The sequence below is a fragment of the Opisthocomus hoazin genome, chromosome 11 (genome assembly GCF_030867145.1).
Source record: "Opisthocomus hoazin isolate bOpiHoa1 chromosome 11, bOpiHoa1.hap1, whole genome shotgun sequence".
Classification (NCBI taxonomy): Eukaryota; Metazoa; Chordata; class Aves; order Opisthocomiformes; family Opisthocomidae; genus Opisthocomus; species Opisthocomus hoazin.
This window is the reverse complement of record NC_134424.1, coordinates 12,465,220-12,478,215: the sequence shown is the minus strand read 5'-3', so window position 1 is coordinate 12,478,215 and position 12,996 is coordinate 12,465,220.

Below are 12,996 nucleotides of genomic sequence, written 5' to 3'. Positions count from 1 at the left end.
GGCCTCAGCCTTTCAGCTGCGGCTGGAAACCTTCTGCAGCACGTTTTCCCTTGTTTCAATTTGTGCTTGAGTTTTGAGGATGAAAGCCAGGAGGATGAGACTTAACCATGATAGAAATCACAGGAAAGCCTGCAATGACGGGTCATGTTAGCTTAACCAGACTGCGAGGCTGGCTTTAGTTTGGTTACGGGAGACTGATGTAGTTTTTTCCGATGTGGCAGACAGTAAATGCTGCAAGTGGCTGTTTGCCGAGACAGAACTTAAAAATAACAATCATTCCCAAGTGCGTCTCCTTCCACTTGTGCTGAGATGTTATTTTGCCAGCATATGAGAAAGGCACAAAACATTCAGCCCCGATGATTTTAGGACCGCAGTTTCTCTTGGCCTTCACTCTGACCTGAGCAAAGTAAAAAGCCACTAAATTCTGGAAGGCAAAGGAGTGAATAGCAAGGGAGAAAGAGGAAAGCAACCTTTTTAAAGTGCTTGTGAGGGATTTGGTCCTTTGAAACACATCTATTGAGAGGAGCTATAGCTCTGGGAGGGAGGGGGTGAATCTATGCATGCTTATACACTGTGCCGAATATCCAGAAACTTGGATGCAGGAGGAGGAGAAATTGTTTACATTTATGTAACGATTGCAAGCCACAAGGCATCATTTGTTTTCATCATTACTGAGACTTCTGAGAGCAGTATAGGTCCCGGTACAGCCTTTGCAACACACCATGTGCTGTCTCACTCTGTTGCCGTCAAGCTGGGTCTGGGCTTTCAGTGGGGAACAGGAGGTGGGATGAGCTTGGACCCCCTGGCAGGAGGAGCAATGCCAGCCCCTGGGTGCTTACTGTCTTTGGATGCCCATGTGCTCCGTCCACCATGCTGCCTGCGATGCACCATCCAGCATTGGGGCAGGCATATGACCTTGAAATTTCTCAAGGTTATGCATTGCCTAAGGAGGGGATAACTAAGCGATGAGACCCCAACAAGTAGGTCCCTCCTTAGGGTCCACCTGCAGAGGGTGTAGCAGCAGTAGGAGATTCGGAAAGTGAGTCTGGGAGCCAGTGCTACCAGAGAGACAGGCAAGAGGCACGCTGCTCTGCAGCCTTCCTCGCATTGGCAGGGCTCTCGGCAGCAGGAGGCAACCGCTCTGCTAAGTTATAATAAATGGTGCTTTTGATCGAATTCGGAGCAATTTCCCTTTAAGAGAATTCCCTTTAAAAAGAATAATAACCCTTTTTTTGAGACCTGAGTGTCGGCAGAAGAAGCTGGGCTTGTTTTCATGTTTTAGCTGTGAAACAGTATCGGGCGGCACCATCTGATTCCTTTTCTTACAATTCTTTTGTGTCTTTCCTTTTGTAAGCAAAAATGAGCACATTCAGGCATGAGAGAAAGAAGTGAAATCAGATTGTATTGCATTTCTTTGGCATATATGGTGCAATGCAAGAATTTTTTCTCCCTTAACTCCTGAAATTTCAGATAGCCTGAAAAAAAATACCAGTATGGACAAAAATGGGGAGTCAGCTTTCCATCTAAATGCTGTTTTAAAAATCCCATAAATATAAGCAGCCTTTTTATGCATTTAATCTTTTTTTTTTTTAATCATTCCTCAGCTCTGTTTTCAGGTCTTCTCTTCTATGCACTTTCAAATGAGCACGTCTTATGAAAGTGATGTTTTGTTAATGGAGACCATCAGCAGTTCTAACAGAAGGAACTAAACTGAGTATTTCCTTCCCCAAAACAGATATGCTAATTTACTTCAGTCTGAAGTAAAACTGAAAAGATATTCTTTCAGTAAATTGTAAATGAATGCCAAAACCCAAAACTTTAAGGGAACTAAAACTGCTCAGGTTACACTGAGAAAATGATTTAGGCTGAATTTAAAAAGGGCAGGGCAAAGCTGTAGGCAAATGTGACACACTGCATTTGAACACCTTCAAAGGGAAATAAATACCTGGAAATGTTGCAATGTTTCATTCTGAAGTTATTTTTAAGGGAAAATTTTTGTTTCAAAATAGCATTTTCCATTTAAAAAAATGAATCTTCAAAACGAGTTTTAAAGAAATAAGGGTCAAACATTCTCAATTATTTGTTTCAGCTCAGATGCAGCATTTCAATTTAGCCCCCAAATGATTTTTTTCAGGGAGTTGAATCCTTCCTCCTGCAAATGCTCTGTTTTAATTTGACTCAAGCATATTTTCTCCCCATGACATTTTGGGTTTTGCAACATAACAGAAAAGACACTTTTTATCCTTCCACCTGCCAAAGCCTCGGTTATACAGCCCTCACACATGCACACCACTTCTAGCGGATGCTGAAGCCTGGCCAAAATCGTTCCCTGCTTCTCCGTTCCCCAGCACTCCAGAGAGCTTTGCCAACACGGCGTAATGCCAACCTGTGCTCCACTGTTTTCCCATTCTTCAGTCCCTGGTGAAGCTGTTCCAGGAACCTCATTCCTGACCCGCTGCCCATTTATCCGTTCCCGAATGACCAGTCCTAGCGCATTGCCTGTAGCACACTTCCCACTGTGCAGATGTGGTTTCCCATACTCAGTCCCATGCACTCCTCACCACACCAAAAAGTGAATGTTATTTGCAACCAGCTCACTGGTACCACAGCTGAATGGTGCCATGTTTGGGATTCGGTGGTTTGGTGGCACAGGGTTAAGCTGAGACCCCTATGAAGTCAAGGTCTCTGAATCTCAGCTCTAAATGCGGCCTCTGGACTTTATTCCAGTTGCTGGACACATCCTGCCACTGCAGAGCTCCCCAGCCCTGTCCTGTCGTTATACCTCTGCTGCAAAGGCACTGCATTGCTCCAAGATCTGGACAAGTCTCAGGACAAGGAACAGGCGGCTCAGCTGCATCTGCTGAGATCCAGCTCAGAGCTGGTATGACAAGCATTGGCTGATAAGCCCATCCTTAGCAGGCTGAAGTTCGTGTATGTGTGTGTATGAGAAAGCGAGATTAGTTGTTCTAATCATAGGTTAGGAGCTGCTCTTGGGATGTGGGACAACATCAGGATTTTATCCATCCTCAATCTGAAGTAAAATTCTGGCTCTTTCTAAATCTCTGTGCTGTAGTAGTGGGGATGTCTTTTTCTCCCTCTTCCCCTGGTTTGTTGTGGGCAAATGTCTGGTATTTTATCCTCTCATCAGCAAAAGTGTGGGGATTTCACGGAAAGCCTGAAGTAATTTTTAAGTTGCACAAGTTTTGCAGACATAACTTTCTCCTCTCTTCATAGAAAACCACTGTATTTTTCAAACTTCTAAAGAAGTTGCTCTCAACCCAAGAGGTACCTCCTAAGAGCCACTTCCCAAGTTTTCCCCATTTCTGATCACAATCTGGAGGTGAATTGGCTTTCTACAGCACAGCCTCGCTTGAGGTGGCAAGGGGCATTACGTTAACTTCAGCTTTGATAGAAGTTTAAGGGCAATGGTTTTAAGCAAGCACATTAACAAGTGAGGAGGACTGCTCTGCGCCAGACACGGGGATAAAGGGTTATTGCTAAAGGCATTGGAGATAATAGCCATGCTGCATTTTTGTGCTTTTACCTACACTCCCTCACCTGGCTGCCCACAAGCAGATGGGGACTCACAGGTTTTGGGTTTTCAGGATTGGGAAAACATGGAGTGCAGCCCCTGGTCAGACCACCCCAGCCAAGTCCTGTCATTGCTCTATGCCTCGGTTTCCCCAAGGGAAAAAAGAGCATAAAGATACAAGTGCCCTCTGATGTAATGATGAAAATACGTTGTAGAAGTATCCAAATGAAATATTAGTGAGAAGACAACATATGAAAATGAATCTGAAACTCTATTACCATGTGCTCTCCCCCTTACGCTAATTACTTTGTGTAGTGCAAGGATTAAACACCAGGCTCTATACACCCCCCACCCTGGGTACTTGGGTGATTTTGGTGCTCTAAGAATAACTGTCTTCACCTCTGATCTGGTTTCTTCAGTCTGGTCTTTCACTCCGGCTCCCGATGAGAGGAGATGTTCCCTGGCTCTAAGCTTTAACACAACTCACATCATTCAGGAGCTGCTGCTGTGAGATTGCTACCCAAGATGAAAGAAATCTCACAGGAAGAAGCGAACCTGGGAGACTTTTGCAGAGCAAGGCAAAGAGGCAAAGCCCCAGAAATATTTGGGGGCTGCAATGAATCAAAGCTGCCCTCCTCATCCTGCTCCCCCCGATCAGTAAAACAGCTTGGCTAGCCTGCCTCTGATCCCAGGGTCCTTCTGCTTGACATTACCTGCATTCACACCATTGCCATGAAAAGCCTGGATGCGAGTTAACACAGGAGTCTTGGGTGTACCTTATGTTCTTAATAGACACTTGCAAAACCTGCTGTGTGCTTTCACACCCTCCTTCAGCAGGTGAAGATTTCTCTGGCTTCGCAGAAGCAGACAAGAAAGAACAGGGAGGGAAAAATCCTTCCCAGCTGCCCCATGTCCCTTCACAATGAAGTGCTAAAAGAAAATTTCTCCTTTTTTTTGCCGGTGAGCGCCAGTCACAGTCGGGGAGAGAGAAGAACTGTTTCGACTTCCTCCCAAGCACCACGGTCTTATTGTTCATGCAGCGCTCAGTGTCCAAAATATCAAGGGGTCTGGCAAAGGCTGCTGGAGGCAGCTTCGGTGCAGAGCTCAGTGGCAGCGGAGCGTGAAGGAAGCGCAGCCCACGCTAGCCAGCAAGGCAGAACGCGCCGGCACACCCTGACAGTGCTATCCCTGCCATTGTTAGCATGCAAGGGGAGAAAGGGATTTTTGTCAGCTGCTCAGAGGGGAGTGCGAGGGCTGTATCTACCTTCTGTCACCTGCATCCCTCAGTTGGGGCAGGGGATGAGAGCCTATTTACTGATGGCAAGAAGGGACTGATGGCTGCTGCAGCAATGTTACTTCATGATTTTGCTGGGGTACCTGGAGGTAGATATTGTGTAAGCAATGATTTAATTTCATATATATGTAGATAATGCTGTTCATTTGCCACCCTGGAGCACTGCTAATGAAAAATGTGTTCAGACAGACTGACTGCAGGTGTGCAGCCTTCTTCAGTATTGGATAAGAAGCTTTATGGAGCTAAAACAAATAAATAAATAGTATTGACATGACCAGAAGTTCTAGACATTTTTGGACTCTGAAGACATATGCTTAAGTTAGCCCTGCAGTAAGTCCAGGTGCATGCCCAAATACAGCTGATTAGCCAACAGGGCAAGCACTTACCTAATTAATCTGTGGAGTGACAGAGTCTGCATACAAAGCAAGTGTGCAATTCTGCATCTGTTTTGTAGATGGATTTGCACATCTCTAGTGCTATATAAGTCCTTTAGTGATACACCAGCTCCCAAGCACACATGCAGAGGAAGATATTATCTTGTGCCACCACCCACAAGACTGGCACTCAAAATAAACTCCGGGAGCCCCAGGCTTGTGAAACTCTGCTCCAGATTCTGTGGTGGTCTGTACCGTATATAGTGGCACCTGTAATTCTGTATGTGTCTATGTCTGCATGGAGAATTCTTTCTTCTTGTGCTTTTTAGGGGGCTGAATAAAATGGATGCAGTGAATTGAAGTGGAAATCTGCCAGTTTTGGTCTAATCAACTTCTGTGAGTGTATCCGTAAGTTGTGCAGGCACATGGCCCACCTTCACCCATCTTGAAGTGCAGCCACCCCAGGCCTGGGCTGAAAGAAGGTTTTTATGTGCATTACAGTCCCCCACAAAAGTGTAGGACAGGAGATGAAGGATGTGCCTTCCGATTTGTCAACACACTCTGATACAAGAAGTGTAGGCACAGTAGATGCTGAAATGATGAACTGATACATGGCACAAACTGAATCATCTCTGGAAGCAGGCAAAGGACGTCAAAAGCAGAAGACTTGACCCAAACCTTGTTACAGAATTTAAACTTTAATCAAATATCTCCCAGTTATTTTCCACATTTGCAAGTTTTCTTTCCCTGTCTGTTTACTCCTAGTGCTCTCTGAAGCACAAATAAGTGGTGAAAGCCAGTGAACATGACTGCCAGGAGCTGTGCCTTTCCAGCTTCCTGACCAAATCTTTTGAAAAACCTCAGCAGAATGGTCCTCAGCAAATCCTTTGCAAATGCTGTGCTTGACTCCAAGCCCACTGGGGTAACATGGAGGAGTTTAGTAAATGCCACAGGGATATGCAGTGCAGGAGGAACCAAACTGGCGAGCTGCAGACATCCTCATCGGCAAGCTGCAGCACTGATTAAATCCTTCCAAGCAGCCAGAGATAATAACACCGTGAATAGAGCTTCCTAATTTCATTTCGCCAGCACCATGGAGCAGGTATATTTCCATACGCAGGTGCAGGACCTTTGCTGCACTGGCTTTAATAATCAGTAGAGATGAAGGCAGAGCTTACCCTACATGTCACTGAAAACTTGGCTGCTAAATTCAAAAGACATCAAATCCCTCTTACTGGTGCTTCTGCAGTGGCACAGAGAACAGGCTGGTGGGCACTGAGACTGATTGATGGTATTGCTGACCAAATGGAGAACGTTGATTTATGGACAAGCCACTGTCCAAGCCATGCCTGCTATACTGGAAAAAAATAAATGGATTCAGTTTCACACCTCTTGGAAGGTACTGGCCAAAGCCTTTCATTAAGTTAGCCTCTTGGATGTGGGCTGTCAAAATATTTCAACATCTGCCTGTGACCTCCAAGCATTTTCTTTTCCCTTCGCTGCCTGCTCCAGCCCCAGACCTCCCTTGCAGTCAAAACTGACAGCATTAGCCATTAGAATCACTCTTTGAATTAATTACGCAGAAATATGCTTTCAGATCTTCCACTCCATGTAACAGCAAATTAAAGGGCAGCCTGGGTGGGGTTTTACGCATCCTGGTTTGGCTGACCCTTTACAGCTAATGTGACTATTAACACCCCGGCTGCAGTGTCGGCCCCTGCTTGACCTTCCCAGCTCCATGCTTGCTGAGAAAAAAGGCAGAAAGTACCTTTGTTTCCCAAACATTTAATGTAAGTTCAACACAGCATTGATGGAAACACCAGAGGGATGGTTCAGGAGACAGAAGTCCCTGACGAAGCAGTATCTGGGTAGAGACCCCAGGATATTCCTTTGTGTCATTCAGGTGCCCCTGCAGTGGCCTGGCAGTTCAGTTTCCCATTTCTCCATTCCTCACTGCCCTGCAACTCTGCTCTTACCAGCAAAAAGCACGTCAGGCTGGTACCCAGGCTTGGCAAGCGTGATCACGTGACCAGTGCAAGCAATCCCTTAGCAGCACTGAGGCATCTTCTTCTCCTTCTTCTCTGCAAGCTCCCCGAGGGTATGCGCAGAGCACAGGGACAACTTGTGTCATGGGTACCTGCATGCTGATGACTGTTTCTTGTTGCTCAAAGTTTATATGTCTCTGGAGCAACAAGCAGTAACACACCAAGCTCTGCCCTTCTCCAAATCATTCCTGTCCCTTCAGCAGTCAAATTTTTTCTCAGATTGAAGCTGGAGGCACGGATGCGATGATCCCCCAAACATGCACACAAGTAGTGGCCAGGCATGTGTGTACCCAACACTGGTTCTGTGTTTGCTCTCCCATTTAATCTGCATTTTTCCCATTCTAAGGATCAAGAAAAAAAGCCTGGCAAATAGTTTTCATCACTAATCTAGGAGCTTTGTGAAATATTTTTCAGGTATTTAGAATGTTTTTAAGGCAAGTGTTTAAAATTCAGACTCAGCTGAATGCCTAATTTGTATAAAGAATTACCACAGAATTACCACAGTTGAATCCATACCCATTCCTGCCCACAAAATCGGCAAAAATCCCCTCCAAACAAGTAACCTGACATTGATTGACATGCCTTTCCTCTCTGTTTTCTTGAACCGCTGAGATCCGTTGCACTCTGCTGATGGTTTAGATACAAACATCACCTTGTCTGAAAGCGGGCAATTAGCTTTTCCTCGGTGGGTAACTCTTCCCCCCCACGCTCTGCCTGACAGCCCCTGTTCCCACACGGACCCAGTAACATCAGGAGGCTGTCTCTAGCTCAGTGAGGGGGCTCCAGACAGCTGCCCCCAGGGCTGGAGAGGGATAGACAGGTACCTGCAAGGATGGGGAGGCCTCAAGGAGATTGGTGAACCCCATGGGAATGAGATCTGCAGCTGCAGTAGCAGAAGAGGAATAAATGAAGGGCATCGTTACTGCCAGTCCTGCTAGGTGATGTGATTGCTAGAAAATGGTTAAAATATTTTTTGCCCACTTTCTTCTTCCCCACACTGTCTCCACGCTTGATTTTTGTTTTTCCTGGAGCAGCCTCCTGCAAACACTCCCTCTGCAGAGCTAACGGAAGGGAGCAGGGCTCCCTGAAGCAGAAGAGAAATCAAAGGACTTGGGGAGAGAAGGAAAAATAAATAAATAAAAGGGCTTGTTTATCTTTTTATTAATAGCAGAGTAGTGTTCCCAAGGGGATAGGCCAACTGTGACTCTAATCCAGCCATGCAGAGCTGCATCCCTGGCTGTTTGGTTTGTGTTTCTTTTTTCTCTTCTCTTTTCCAAGGTTAATTACGGGGAAAGAAAAGTGAGACATCTAATTTTCACCTCCTCAGATCTCCCCCTCCTTCCCCAGTGAACCACACACAACCTGAGTGTTTGCCCTCAGATCACAGAGCCAACACTAAGCTGTCCTGGTTGCTGCCACATCCATCCGGGCTCAGTGACACTCCCAGGATGTACATGAAGGAGGACAGGGCCAAATCTGCCACATTCTGTGGTACAGCAAGTCAGTTAATGACACCAGGGGGTGGTTTTAATTCATGTTTGTGTGAAGGAACATTCAGCTGGGTCAATGACATTGCTCTGCTGTCACCCAGTGAAAATGAGCATAACCTACTCATTGCCTGGCAGCGAGATGGTCTTGAAAGGGAAGCTAGCTGTGATGGACCGATAGGCTTTGAAATGTATCCCAGGGAAGGGAACATAAGAGCTCCCGATATTCATGTGAAAAGTGGCCCTGGCCTGCTGTATCTGTGATAGCGGTGCAGAATGCTGGCCAGTTTAATGACACCATCCTGCTGCAGTGATGTCCACCAAGGACTTGCTCACCATCCGCAAAGCCCTGCCACAGCAGGACCCTCTGCACTGGAGTTTCTGAAGTGTACTTTGTGCTTAGGCTCTGGTCTGGAAACTGGAGACTTTTATTTCAGGATATCTGAGGGAGGATTTTCAAAGGCATATCTCATCAAAAGTCAAAGGGAATGAAGAACCTGACCTCCTTGCATGCAGCTCAACCTCTCTCCCCAAGCTTCTCTGGCTTCCGTTTCAGGACAGCAAAGCCTTATCCATCCTGCTTAGTAATGAATACAGTTTGTAGTCATCAGGGGTTTTCTTGAAAGAAGCAGTCCCAGCAGTCACCTGCAATGTCCAAGTCCACCTTTAACTGTGGCACATCTAGGACCTGCAGCAAGGTTGATGTGGTAGAGACAAGGTCAGCCTTGACATGTGTCACAGCAGTTATATTAATTAAATGAAGTAGCAGTAGTTTTCCAGGGTCTCACAGACTCTACCAACCCACCTTTCCTCAGGTGAACAATCTCACCACGAAGTCCTATGGCTTCCTGAGCAGGTTATCAGGATCTGACCTTCTGTGCAAGAACAGATGGCAAGTGGTTTTGAATGAGAATCCCCAAATATGCAGTGGAAAGCACAATGTCCCAAAAGTCACGGTGAAGGGAGAGGAAAGAGCTGGTCTGAAGTGTTTTCTAAAGCTCCTAATTGGGGGAAGGAGAAAAGCAAGAAAGGATAAGTGTTCAGGTGGGGAAAGAGGAAGGAAAAACTGCATCTTAGTGCCTGGAATACGGCACATCTCTGAAACTGCTGAGAGGGACGTAGTCGTCTCTGCAAATCAAGATGAGCTGGCTGGCCAATGAAGCATGCCCGGCATTTTATTTCTCATATTGTTTGGAGATAGGGATTCAGCTGAGTGCATTCAGCAAATAAAGATCAAATAACCTGCTGTGAATAATGTTTTAAACCTGGGTTCCTATCAGGATCTAGTTATAAGCCCATATACTCCGTTGGATAAAAAATAAGTTACACATGGCTGGAGGCAGTATTACTTTCTATGGAAGATGAAATCTGTTTTGAAATAGAAAATGTTTAGTGATTCCCCCCTCCTCTTTTTATTTTTTTTGGAAGGGCTAAACCACGTAAAGCTGCCTGACAGAGAGGGTAGAGGAGGGTCCAATAATATTTCACCCACTGCCTCAGGGTCCAGAGCTAAGGATTTATGTTAAAAGAGGGGATGAGCCCCGGGAGGAGAGTTGAGGTGGAGCCCACATTGCCAGCCGGTTTGGCTGTTTTGCCTGGAATCAAGCTAACCTCTATTGCACTAAGCTCCTTAGCTGTGCAGAGAAACAAGCCCCTGATGAGCTGATCCTTTACTTGCGTGATGATAATCAACACCTTGGCTGCCAGCCACGGGGAAAAACCACCAGTTGCTGCTTTTCTCTCTCTTTCGCATGCGCACCTGAACCGACTCACAGCTTCTTGGCGTAGGGGAGTTTCTACTGAGTTGTTTGGTCCAGATGTAGATGCTGATGCTTGCTTTTGAAGAGCACTGCACTGGCCAAATAGTCCTGCTTATTTTAATGAAGGTATTGATGGAGAAAAGTACTTTTTCCACAGCAATGTGGCAATGTAGCTCCTTCTCTTTTTGACAAGAGTCAGCAATACCCCACTGCTGCATGTGGAAACCCACACTAGGAAGATAGAAAATGGCTACTGAAAATTTTCGTAGTTATTTCAGAACTACTTTCCTTTGACTGTGGCATTTCATGTGAATGTTGTTTTGTTTTCCTTTCTGTGTCCTTCACCTTTTCTCACATGAGCCAAAGCTTCTGCTTTTTAATGGGTCTCAAAGAGTTGCAAAAAATCTACATAAACCCTTGGTATTCCCTCTTCAATAGTCCTTCAGCCAGACAGATGGTGGAAAATTTTCCCTCTAAACTGTTTTTTTTTTAAAAGACATGTTTATTGTGTGAAGTATCTGCTTTGCAGCAAAAACTTCAATTATTCCTCAGAAAAACAAATATTAAAAAATGAAAACATTTTGACTGCAACCCTAAATAGTTCAGCCAAAAAAAAAAAAATTCAATCCCCAGTGTGTATGTGTTTGTGTCTCTATTAAAATACTTTGATTTGGAAATGCTGCCACACAGGGGATTTTGTCAGAGCAATTCTCGTTCTTATACCCCATCATGGATGGAATGCCCTACATCTGCTGCCTGCTCTGTGGTGGGCCATGGCAGAGGCTCCAAGGGATGTTGCCTCCCATCTCCGAGGGTGAAAACCCTCAGAAGGAGTGTGAGCAGGAGGTCTCACCTACAAGGAAAGTAAGAGTGGTTGAAGTCTGACTTGCACGAGATACCACAGGGACAGTACGAATGTGAAATATCTCTGCTTGTGGCTATGATATTTCAGGGTCTGCGTTTTCCTTTAAAGTACTGAATTTAGGAAAAACATGCTTTTTGTACTTCCATTGATGATTTTTGCAGGGAGCTGCACATTGCTCAGCCAGCTTTAGTTGCTATGATTTCTGGTTAAATCTCAGCCACCCACCTCAGGTACCCTTTCCAACATGAGCCTGGAGATTCAAACATGGGTGACCAGGATGTGTTTCCTTTGTTTCAAGAGTGGTGAGGGAAGCCCAGCCTCTAACCTTCACATACTGCTCTGCAGCTATGGAGTACTGACTACTGGAGTATTATGCTGGATGCTGAGAAGATGGCGAAGACCGACGTGTTCCTCCTTATAAGAAAGTGCTCATATTTGTTTATGCATGAACTTCAAACTGTTCTGCAAAGTTGGACAGTTTTCAAGTCTACTGGCAAGCACTAAGAACATGGGAAGGAAAGCAAGACACATTTCTTCACTCCTTCCAGACTGAGTGACTGGTGGCAAGGAGACAGGGGCTGCAGGTGTACTCATCCCCGCTGACACAGGTTTGTTCTGCCCATGCTGGAGACTGACCAGCGCCCATCTCACTGCAGTACTGTGGCATGGAGTCCAAGCGGCTAAATAAACCCAGCCTGTCAGCACGGTGTATTAGCTCTGGCTCAACGCCATCCTGATGTGGTCATGCAATTTCTGGTCAGCTCAGCATCTCGTCAGCACTTGCTCGTGTCTCCTCAGCAGACCCAAGGCAGCTGTCTTTCATGCCTCGCTCCTCCTCTCTCAACCCACAAGGGCTTCATCTGCATATTTACAGGACAAACTGACTTTCCTGGTTTGCCATGAAAATAATTTTCACGATGAATAAATGGAAGGCAGCTTGAAAATTTAAGAAGCCTTGGAGTATTTCTCCTAATGTAACTCAGGTCTAAAATGTTCCTGTTGGGATAAGTGGAAATGCGTCCCCTGCTTCTAGTCTGCAACTTAAAAAGCAACCCCCAATTTTCCAGCAATAGAGAGAGCTATGAGGCCTGGAGAAGTACAGCACTCTTGATTACAGCTTTGTTGAAAAACATTGTTCTGAGATGTCTGGAGACCAGATAATAGGCACTGTTTTAGTTTAAAATAAGAGACATTTCATGAATAAAGCTTCCCAGTGTGCAGAGACAGGGTAATATTGAAACTGTCTGTTGGTGCTCTCTAGAATTGCCTGTCTGGATTGTATTGTCATTATGTTTTCCCCAGAAGTCCCACTTTTGGAGAAGCCACACCATCAGGACCTTGCTGAAGATCCAGCCAGTCACTAGTGCTAGCTGAGAGAAACTTCAATAGAAAGAGAAGGAAAGAGACTTTGTAGATTTGATCCTTGTATTACTGGATTAAGAAGCTTTTTCTTGCCTTTCTTTACCTTCCACTGTGTTATCTAGTTAGACATTGTAAATATTCACTTTTACTTGCATTTTTTCTTCCCTGAGTTTGAGATCAGTCTGTTTTCAGCACGAGTGCTTTGATACTCAGGCATGTTTTACTGCAGGAATATGGTTGTTCTTAAAGGCATGGTAGTGGAATATCTTGTAAGCAC